Raw genomic sequence first — 11,611 nt, 5'->3', positions numbered from 1 at the left:
GGGCTTGGGGAGGCCACAACAGGCGTCTGGGCTACCAGGTGGCCTCTGTAGCTGCAGGTCAGAAATGTGGAGGAGTTGTATGGTCCACCATGGAGATGGACCCACAGAGTCCTATCCCTGGCTGCCTCACTCCCTGGAGACCTCCAGAGGAACCTTATTTCTGTAGTACGAATATAATGAGCTGCTTGGTCTCAACTCCTCTGAAGAGCAGGGCTTACATTGAAGGGGATGGTAGCTCTACAAGGCCCAAGTACTCTCTGGGTACTGACATCTGAGGGCATGGCAGTCTCGATTGGGGTGGCATCATGCAGCCCAGGCAAGCTGGGGTTGGCTCTGCCCATGCTGGGTGTGAGATGGAAGAGGGTGGGGGTGTTCATGCAGCCCAGGTTGGAGTGTTTAACCCAGTGAGAGCTGCAGTGTCAGCAAGGTGCCAGGGCATCTCTGGCAACACAGCAAGCTCTGCTGACACGAGGCAGGCTTGGAGAGGCTGTTTAATTAAATGTGAAGGGCTCTTGCACTTCACAAGCTGCAGCCCTCACCGCAGCCTGAGCGACTTCGAGAAAGAGGCCTTTTATTAAAAGAGAGAGAGAGAGGGAGAGGGACTGTGGCTCTGCCAGGCAGCCATCAAATGGCACATTTAATTGTCTCAGCTCGTTTAGCTGTCGCATGGGGAGGGACATGCTCTGAGCTCTTCAACATTCCCTGTACATCCTCCCCGGCAGGCACACGTGCTGTCTTCACCCCAGGTGCTCCTGCTGGCCTCCAGGAGGAGACAGGAGATGATCCTCCACCCAAAGACAGCACCTGAGGACTTGCCAGGGACTGGGCAGAGCCCTGGCTTACTCGTTGCATAGGTGGTCCAGTCTGCCCGGGCTTGAACATCAGGGTTTGAAAGAGCTTGGGAAAGCAGCTGGTGAGATGGGAGCCTCTTGAGGTCGTGGGAGCTGTCTGGAAGGCAGAGGGTAGCTAAAAGGCAGCTAAAAAGTAACTTCTCTTTTTTTTTTTTCTCCCATGGTACAAATTAGGCAGAATGCTTCTCTCTCTGAAGAGATCATCCTTACCCTGGTTGCAATGTGGCAGTCTCAGTGCATAAGCCATCAGGCAGGTTGCTGATGGGTCAGGGTAGCTGTGTTGCCCCTCTTCTCCAAGAACTTAGGTCCTTCTGGGCCCTGCAGCATCCTAGCAGCAAGGAACTGGCCTGTTCAGGGTGCACATGGAGGGAGGTGTGTTTTGGTCTGGAGAGGGAAAGAGTCTCAGTTCTTCTGAAATTAGAGGCACAAACAAGGCCAAAATATCAACAGCTAGACTATTTATTACACAAAGTGGATGGATCAGAAGGGGAGAGAGAGAGAATAGACAGTGAGAGAGAGAATAGGGAGAGAGAATAAGAAAGGAATTATATTACCACATCCCTCCCCCCCCCCCCCCCCCCCCCCCAAGACAGTTTGAGTCTGTGGAGGAAAGGTGGGCATTGGATATAGAGGAGATGTTGGGTCTGTAAAGGAAAGTCCTTCTGGGCCCTGCAGCATCCTAGCAGCAGGGAACTGGCCTGTTCAGGGTGCACATGGTGGGAGGTGGCTTTGCTTTAGATATCCTAGGTGATACAAAGAAATTGGACTTTAATTCAGCTGCTGTTACCAAGCCAATCATCCTGGGTGAGAGGCTGTTTGACTGAGTGAGGGCAGCTGCTGCTTTAGGGGAGTCTCAGCCTCTCCCTTGGCCGTGCAGGAGCAGCCATGCCAAAGCTCACCACTTGGAAATGAGGAATTAAAGGGAAAAAAAAAAAAAAGATCAAGAGAGGGAGGAAATACAGGCTTTTATCAAACCCTCCTCCTTCAAAGTTGTCCAGCTGAAGTGCTCCCCTTTGGTTTAATTTGAAATGATGTTTCCTTCAGCATCTGCAGCTAACTGGCATCAAACGAGGCTGAAGCAACCGGAAAGCCTGGAAAGGAAAAATCACTGTTTGGGAACGGCTTGAGGCAAACCATCCCTTTGGGGTCATCCATGAAAACCTTTTCATGGGCATTGCTAATGCTGGCATGTCTCATCCCTCTAAAAATCTAAACCCTTTTGGAAGTGGTAATGGGGATAATTCCTCATCCTGGGTGCCTGGAGGTGACTCTACCTCTCTGAACCCACTGCAATGCCTGTGCTCATGAGCAAGAGGAAGACAGGAGATAGGAGACCTGTGTGGTGCTCTGCCCAAACCTAGTCCATCTGCCAGGCATGGAGTTCTCAGCCTGCAGCCCCCTTGAAGTGAGATACTGTGCACTGCTTTGGCAGCTCCTCCACATGGTCGAGAACTAAACAAGATGTGGGAAGCTCCACCTTGCTGATGAACCCCTCCAAACCCTCCTGGAGCAGAAAAGGCCAGCGCCTGGGAAATTCCTGTGTGGGGGCAGTGGAGAAAACCAGAAATAGCAGTGCACATGCTCCCCTGTCACAGCATCCCTTAACTACTGAAAAACTGCCTGAAAAGCAAAGCAGCTGTTTTTATCCTGGGAGGGTCTGGCATGTTCCTGTCTACTGCCTAGGCAATGATTTTCCCCATCTGGCTGGAAAATGGACAGAAGCTACTTTTAAAGCAGCTGTGTCCTGTCCCTCCTGGGCACAGTGGGACTGGGTGCATCCTGAGCAGTGGGTCTGGTCACTGGGAGAACAAAGGTCTAAACACAACAGCAAATCTGAAAGCTTCTTTATAAAGAAGGATGTGTCCTGGGAAACAGGGAAAAGATCATGGTAATTTCTACCTCCAGCATTTAAATCAAGCTTTAATGGCAATGATTATGGAACCACTAAACCCACACTGGTCAGGGAGGAAAGCGAAAGACAAGTCACTTGTCATTGCACATGGAGGAGGGACACGTAGAGCTGTCTGTTTTCTGGGGACTGCTCAGAACAGTGCCTCCAAACCTTCTTCCACCCAAAAGACTCAAGTGCTCTTTCAGCCAAAGGTGGCTTTATGGAATGGGACTTCAAAAACCTGTGATGGTAGCAAAGGTGGGACCTTGATCCTAGGCTTTCTTACATTAAATCTCAAGGGGGAGATGATCACATAGGTGTTTGGGATTTTGGTGATGGGAGCTCCATGGGGCAGAAAGAGCACATGGGCAAAGTACTTTCTCATGCCTTCCTTGATGTTCAGGGAAAGGTCTCTTCCAGTCTTGGGCGAAGTCCTGAAGCCACATAAAGAAGCAAGGAGGGAAAAAAGAATCTTTCTTCCATAAGAGTGTTACCAATGGAGTTCTAAATTTCCCAGCAAGCCACGTCCCCCACAGCAGATCTGTTCCAGCACTGGTAGGGTCACTGCTTCCTCAACTCTCCCCCCGCCTCTTCTTCCCCCCAGCTCTGCTCCACACACTCCCAGCTACTCTAGGATGATCCAGGCGGGCGCAGAGTTCATGGGAGCCGTACCTGTGCTTTGTCTTCATCTGTCACCCCTCCTGACAGTCAGATCTATCTTAAACTGAGAGCGAGAGGGGAAGAGAGGGAAGCAATAATTAACCTCTGTGCAGGCCGCTGCTGAAATGCTGCAGTCTGGTGATGCACGAGGAGACGTCCCTGACACTTTTATTGCTACTTCAGTGCCGTGCTACGTCTGTAGGAGGTGATTTGGCCGGGCTGGGATACCTGAGACTTTCATTATGGTTGAAGAGCTGCTGGCACCTGCAGTCCTTCCCTGCTGGGTGCATTAGTGAGGGCTCCCCACCATCCTTGTTTGCAGAGCTTGTTTTGGGTGTTTGCACACAGGCTAGACTTGGGGATTTGTGTTGCAGTCCTTGGAGTGGGGTAGATTCAGGAACTGAGGTTGGCTGTGAGGTGGGTGGAGTACAGGAGCAGAGCTGGTGCAGTGGTCCAGGATGAGTAGTCCCAGAACCAGGGGGAGCTGCTGGGATGTACTTGAGGGCTAGGGCAGGAACTGGGTGTTACAGAGCCTGAGCTCCCATTACCTGCCACAGATTCTTGGGGACAGTTTTGTCCAGGACTGGGAAGTTTCCTTTATAGAGTCACAAAGTGAGGGGAATGGCTGAGAGCTTTTGGGTTTCCTTGTGATGCTGCACTGGACTGCAATGCCATCTTGGCAAGAGACAGTGCTGAACATCTTCTGAATCCCTGCAGCCCCCTGCCCTGGGTGTCTGTGGGTCCCTGTGCTGACACCCTTGGGATGGGGTGGCCCCACAGTTGCCTTCCAGAGAGGCTGGGACAGCAGTGGCACTGCACAGCTGGCAAAGTCAACTATGGACCTGCGTGCCTGGGACCTGGTAGCAAAGGTGCCCACCAGTTAAAGCAGAAATAATGCCCCAGCTCCATGAGGTGCAAAGATAACAGTTTTTTCTTGTGAACCCAGCAGGGCTAGGGACAAATGCAGCCTGATCCTGCACAGAAATCAGGACAAGCCATGTGGGACTGGTGCTTTGTCTTGGTTGTCTGGTCCTTGGTTCATCTGCAGGCTTGCCAGGCCATCAGTCAGCACTGCAACTGCATTTCATTACATTCTGATGCCTGCTCAGCGGATGTTGCAGCCTCACCTCCTGTGAGTGCAAGAGAAAGTTACTGCCAAATGCCCTTGGTAGCCAAACACAGGGTTGTGCTGATCCAAAGTGGCTCATAGTCAGGTTTCCAATGTATCAAACTCTTGGACTTCTGTGTGGGTGTGTGGAGACTGGGGAAGGATGAAGCAGCAATGGCTGGAGCTGGGTACTAGATGTAGGGTCAGATCCTGGTATGGGATGTGCAGTTGTGTAGTGTCCTGCAGTGCCCTGGATGCAGAAGCTCCAGTGTCTGGGGAGGGATGCAGAAAGCTCTCATTGGGATATGTCTTTAGGACAACACTGGCATGTTCTATTTGATCTCAAGCAAGCAAGACTGTGAGTGGGCAGAAGCCAGTCATTGGGTCCCACTGCTGTCCCAAGGGTTTACAGAAAGGGGAGGCCATCCAAGGACTGCAAGCATCTTGAGATGGAGGGCCAGTGCCATCTTCTGGGTGGGGGAATGGATGGAGGTGTCACTGGAGCTGGCACAAGATGAGCCACAGTGGGATTTCAGGCCTGGCTTTTTGTGGTCACTTTGTGAGGAGGAATCACCGAGTACTAAAAGACCAGGTCATGAAACTGAGAAAGGGAAAATGTGAGTCTGGCCCTGAGTTCAAACCAGGAGAAGAATACTTTAAAATAACCTTTATTTTTGTTTTCCACTTGTTTCAGCAGCAAGAGGGGCTAAGATAAGCCCATCCACCAAGGCCAGAGGTGGCTGCTCTTGCTGTCTACAGAGCAAACTGGAATAATTTTTTCCATGTGTTTTTGCTGTAAATATGCTTTAAGCAAGCCCAAGTTACAACTGTCAATATTTGAAAGCTGGCTGATAAGACCTGGCCTGGGTAATTTCAGAGGCAACTGCAGAGGACTAACATCTCTCCTTGCCTTGAATTCTCTAGCTGAAGCCTTGATCCTTGCAGGTTTCTTGCTCCCATAGGTTTCTAGCACCCATATCTTGTGAACTGTCAGCCCCACTGGTGTCCCCAGGCTGTTTCTAAGGGGTCTGTGAAAAGCCATCAAGAAAGGCAGAGGTGACTTCTGCACAGGCCAGGATATGGGGCAAATTCCTAGTGGGAGACAGTCTCTGCTTTAAAACAAACAATATCTGCAGGTAAGAAGCTGTTTCTTGTATCAGTTGGAGTGATATGAAGGAATGAATCTGTCGGGATGATCAGGGGAAACTGAGGCATAGAGGATGAAACTGATTTTTCCCAGCTGAGGCAGGGAGCTGGTAGCAAGCCCAGAGATGACTCAAAGTCCTTTCTAGATTCTTCTTTCCAGATGCAAAAGCATACACTGAAAAGGGTCATGAGGTAGTTTGCAAGAGGTAGAGGTGGAAAATGCTCCCGAGCATCTAAAATGTCCCAACAGGCTGCAGATGAGGCCATGAGCAAGTGCTGCCAGCTCCCTGGCTTTTGAATGGCAGTGAGGCTTAGCCTTTCTCTGCACAGATGGGGGTTTAATCAGGCACAGTTTAAGCACATGGGTGTTCAACACTAATCCAATTTCCCTCCATTCATTAGGGTGGTTATTCATCACTCGGGAATGATGAAAGGCTGCAAGTCTGAGTGGATGCTGGAGAGCAGCAGCACTGCTTGATACTGGGGGGCAGCCACGAGCCCTTCCCTTGCTACTGAGCCAGACTGCCAGCAAGGATGGCAAGTGGCCTACTGGATGATCCTAGCCCCTTCACAACACCAAATCCCAAGCTATACTTGCTCCACCAAGCTCTGGAGATCAAGTTATTTAGGCTTGTCTAGCAATCAGATGGGAAACTGGCTCAAGCACCAAGTAATGCATGGAGATGGAGAGCTGCTGGATTGGGAATAGACCTGAAGGGATGGAAACCCCTGGTCCCACTCTGCTCCATCAGTCTCTTGCATTGCTCCTGAGGGTTAATAGTACAGTGAGCTTGCAGGGCAAAGTGAATCTCTCAATGCTCTGCACATTGACAAACCAGCTCAGAGTCACAGAATTAACCAGGTTGGAAAAGACCTCCAAGATCATCAAGTCCAACCTATCACCCAACACCACCTAATCAACTAAACCATGGCACTAAGTGCCTCACCTAATCTTATTTTAAACACTTCCAGGGACAGTGACTCCACCACCTCCCTGGGCAGCACATTCCACTGCCAGTCACTCTTTCTGTGAAGAATTTCTTCCTAACATCCAATCTGAATCTACCCATTTCTATCATTACCTGACACCCTCAAAGTCCCTCACCTGCCCCACTTTCCCCCTTTTTCCCCTCAAATCCCAGAGCACCTGGGCTCTGTTGGAGTCTCCTCCCACCCCAGGTGTGGCCACTTTGCCCTCCCCACCCAATCCCCTTTTTAATCCCCGCCAGGAAGGGCAGAAGCCCCAAGCTGGGCCCATCTGGGCTGAGGGATCCTCCTCTCATCACTGGTGAGTGCCCATGGTGCACACTGGGTGATGGTGGTGGTGACAACAAAGGCCGGGGGGCCTGGTGGCCCCCCGGCTGTTAGGACCAAGATTGATGACTCCTCCAATATCATCCACGGGTGCTGGCTGGGGCTCCTTACTGGGGCTGAGCTCCTCTGTGTGGTGTCACAAGCTCCTCACAACTCTACAGAGAAAGGCTGTGGTCTTGAGAGCAGAGCTTTGGGGAAGGGGTGGCTGGTGCCCCAGGCCATAGTAGAGTTTGGGTATGACATCAGCTGGAACAACCACAGGTGAGGCTGCATGAGGAGGGCATCTGCTTTGGGTACACACTTTCTTCTTCCAGGGCTCTGCTTTATGTACTTCCACCTCTGCCGCCTAGTGCCTGGGCTGATAGAATAGAATAAACCAGGCTGGAAGAGACCTTCAAGATAGAGTCCAACCCATCATTCAACTAAACCATGGCACCAAGCACCCCATCAAGTCTCCTCCTAAACACCTCCAGTGATGGTGACTCCACCACCTCCCCAGGCAGCCCATTCCAATGGCCAATCACTCTTTCTGTGAAGAACTTCTTCCTAACATCCAGCCTAAACCTCCCCTGGTGTGTCCTCTTATTCTGGTGCTGGTTGCCTGGGAGAAGAGACCAGCCCTCACCTGACTACAACCTCCCTTTAGGTAGTTGTAGAGGGCAATAAGGTCTCCTCTGAGCCTCCTCTTCTCCAGGCTAAGCAATCCCAGCTCACTCAGCCTCTCCTCATAAGGCTTGTGCTTCAAACCCCTCCCCAGCTTTGTTGCCCTTCTCTGGACAAGTTCCAGCAAGTCAACATCTTCCCTAAACTGAGGGGCCCAGAACTGAACACAGTACTCAAGGTGTAGGATGGATCAGGAGGCTGCCAGAGCAGGTCCTGGCTGTGCCCTAGGACCCTGCCATCCAAGCAAAAGGCAGGAGGTGGGTCTCTTCCCCCATATGTGAAGCTCAACAGACCTTGAGACAAATGCAAAAGTTTACACAAATGCCTAAGATGTTTCTCCTGTTTCTCATCTCTCTTCAGTGTTAATATTCTGGTCATTAAAGGCAGGAAAAAAAATAAATCATACAGAGTTGATGTGAATTTTGTTGTAATGTGAATGAAAGGGGCTGCAAACACAGCACAGGAGGATCCAAAGGCTGTTGAGCAGATGCAAGTGTGATACTTTCCCTGCTGCATTTATTCCCCCAGCCCTAATAAAAGGCTCTTCTCTTGTGGCTTGCAGGGATGAGAATTTCTTCACTGCCCCAGGGAGATCAAGGGTAACTACCAATTAGCAGCTGGAGAGTTATTGGATAATTTTTATTATCATGAGGTGTCTGGGGACCTCTGGGTCATCATTGTGGGGTACCTGGGCTGTGAGCATGTATTTAATTGTGTTCTGGAGTGAACCACAGTGACTGTCACATGCTGGCCAGGCTCTGGTCCTGCAGACCTCATTTAGAGGTCCCAGTGCAGAATCTGGAACAGGCAGGGGTTGAAAGCTGTTTATTACTCAGGGAGCTGAGCTCCTGGGCAGTTTGTCCTGTGCCCTCCTTGGCTGAGAGCTGGGTACTAGCATATCTGAGATGAACCTGGAAGATGACTACATCTCTGGGGTTGTGGAATCGCCTCCAGGCTGCCTGGTGGCATGGAGTCTCCTTTGCACACACCCCCCCACCCCCTATTTTTTCCCTGTCCTTTGCAAAATTCCTCATCCAAAGGGCTGATCCCTCCATCCCACCACGTTAATCTTCACTCAGAGTCTCCAGCTCACAGCATCTTCCAACCCTGCCCCAATGTCCTCAGAGCCCCATGTCAACCCTAAGGCCTTCTCCCCCTCACCCCTTCCCCAGCACCCCACTTTCCCAAACCCCAGCCAAGCAGCAAGGCACTAACACCGCCACCCCTCTACCTTCTGAAAGGGGCTGGTGGTTGTGTTTGATGGGAGCAATCCATCTCCATCGTTGTAATGACCGTTCCCATTAATCGGCCATAAACTAATAAAGTAAGCACTTTCCCCTCCATCCCCACTATCCCCTCCCCCAGCCCCCCCAAACTTCATTAAGTCTTTAGCACATTAATATGTCTTACTTAGTGTCTGATTTGGCCTCTGTTTGGGGTATTTTTTTTGTTAGTGTTTTTATGTGTGGGTTGGGTGTTTTTTTTCCCCCTCCTCTCTCTTTTATTTTCCTTTGATGCTGTGGGTACCCTGGATTTACCTGCTGATGGTATTCCCCACAGCCCTCAGGAAGCGTTGACAGTCCAGGTCACCCCTGTGGTGGCAGGAACATCGTTGCATGCTGGCCAGCTGAGGGGAGGAGGCGGGGTGGGGGGAAATAAAAGGGACAGGGATAGTAAGGGGGGGGGGGTGGGTGGGTTTGGAGGGAGAAAGGAGTAAAAGATCCCATACACCTCCAAATTAAATTTGTGATGCCTGGCATCAGATGGGCCCGCAGCCAGAGATTAATTCGACTGATCAAGTTATAAAGAGCGCTGAGGCGGGTAATCAATCTTGGAGCTGTCAGGCGAATAGGCAGCAGTATTAACCTGGCAGGACTCACACACACACACACACACACACTCACACGCACACATGCAGAAGCCTTTTTAATTCCTTTCACATTGACTATTATTTCCCAAGCCTGCTTATTTTGGAAGAGGGGGGGAGGGGGGGAACTGCTGTGCTTTGCTCTCCTCCTCTGTCCCTGGCAGTGATAGCCCCATGCAAGTAGAGCATCTTTCTCCCCCGTTGTGTGTCTGTCACCTCCATGTGCAGAGGGGAGACTCTTGGCTGTGAATTTAGAAGCCTTTAGGGTCATTTTTCCAAGGGCCAACACTGGATTTTCTGCCTGATACTGAGAAGACTCAAGGCTGGGTTTACGCTACCTTCCAGAACTGTGGTGGTTATTACTCTTCCCTGCCAGCCTTCAGACTAGGACTGGCCCCAGGCTTCTAATGCTCAGCACAGGACATCCCCCAGGCAGGCACAGTTCCCAAAGGGTCACAGAGCCACTAAGCCCCTCCAGGTCAGCTGCAAAATGGAGCTTCTTGGGGGTGAATCTGCACAGCACATAGCAGATGAAGGTCAGGAGCTTAGGCAGATGAGAAGTGATAAAGAATGGGCAGCTTCCTCTTGGCTCTGAGTGGGGAGGGGCAGCCTCCCAGGCAGCCTAGGAGAGCTCTGTGTGCATAGGCTGGAGCCTCCTGTGCTGAGTCTTTATCTGCTTCAGCCTTGGAGCTGGGTGGGGCAGGACCTACAAGCTCAAGATGGGGAATCTAAAGAGTCTTGGATCAACTCCACAGAGAAGAGACCTGCAGGCAAGAGCAGGGGCAAGCCCAGTCAAGGACCCAGGCACAGTATTTCAGAAGGGAGCTAAACTTTGGCCAGTTATAAAGATGACTGAAAGAACAGAAATTTGGGGTGCTCAGCCAGCACTCCAGAGTGACTGGGAGGCCCCATGGGATCGTTTGCTATGAATATGTACCTAGTTGCTGGCTGTCCATAGCAAACCACACATGACATTAGGAAGCAATGGGACCTCCTTACATGAGTGGGACAGTATACCATTTCTCTGTCTGGGGACATACTCTCAAGGCATGTAGTCAAGGAGCAATGTCTCCTTGCAGAAGTCATTATGAGCAGCCACCCAAAGCTGTTTGGGGTTCTTGCTGGGCCAAACACAGTGTCCTATCTCGCATCCTCCAGGAGCTGGCAGGGGACAGTATCACAGGACATTAGAGTTTGGAAGAGACCTCCAGAGATCATCCAGTCCAACCCCCCTGCCAAAGCAGGATTCCCCAGCGTAGTCCACACAGGAATGCATCCAAGCAGGTTCTGAAAGTCTCCAGAGAAGGAGACTCCACACACCTCCTGGGCAGACTGCTCCAGGGCTCTGTCATCCTCACTGTAAAGAAGTTTCTCCTCATGTTGAGGTGAAACCTTCTATGTTCCAGTTTGTATCTATTGTTCCTTGTCTTATTACTGTGCACCGCCCAAAGGATCTTGGCCCCCTCCACTTGACACCCAGCCCTCACATACTAATAGATATTGATCAGATCCCCTCTCAGCCTTCTCTTCTCCAGACTTAACAGCCCCAGGGCCCTCAGTCTCATAGGGGAACTTGCCAAGTGAATGAGCTCATACTGATCCTAGTTTTGAACCTAAGTGTTGAGTCCTACTTCTGGTGGCCACATGGTCTTGATCCAAGTGTGAATGTTGGCTTAATGAAAAATCTGCTGGTGCTTCACTGGCATGAGTCCTCTGCACTACAGCTCTTCTGATTGACCTGGACGGCTGAGCGGCCAGGAGCCCATACTGAGTTCTTGGGCTCAGAACAGTTCTGCCCCACAGCCTGAGCAGCCTGGAGTTTTGCAGTGGTTCTGGAGTCCAAAGCTGCAAAGTGTCAGCATGACACAAGTGGAACATGGGGCCTGGGCTGCTGGGAATGCTGTGGCCTTTCCAGGGTGCTCAAGTGGATCCTTTTATGCTGGAACGAACTGTGTGGGCAGTCAAGGGGTCCCTGAGAAACACTCTGGGGTGGGAGCTGGCATCCCTGGAAGAGGAGCTGCTTTCCAAGCAAAGTGCCCCGGTCAAACATTTCATAATCCTTTCTCTCCCACAGTTTCCCTGCATGTCCCCTTCAGGGGCTGTCAATCAGG

The sequence above is a fragment of the Melanerpes formicivorus genome, unplaced genomic scaffold (assembly GCF_026170545.1).
Source record: "Melanerpes formicivorus ecotype bairdi unplaced genomic scaffold, bMelFor1.0.p_v2 SCAF_219, whole genome shotgun sequence".
Taxonomy (NCBI): Eukaryota; Metazoa; Chordata; class Aves; order Piciformes; family Picidae; genus Melanerpes; species Melanerpes formicivorus.
The sequence above is the reverse complement of the archived record's forward strand: the minus strand, read 5'-3'. Positions refer to the sequence as shown.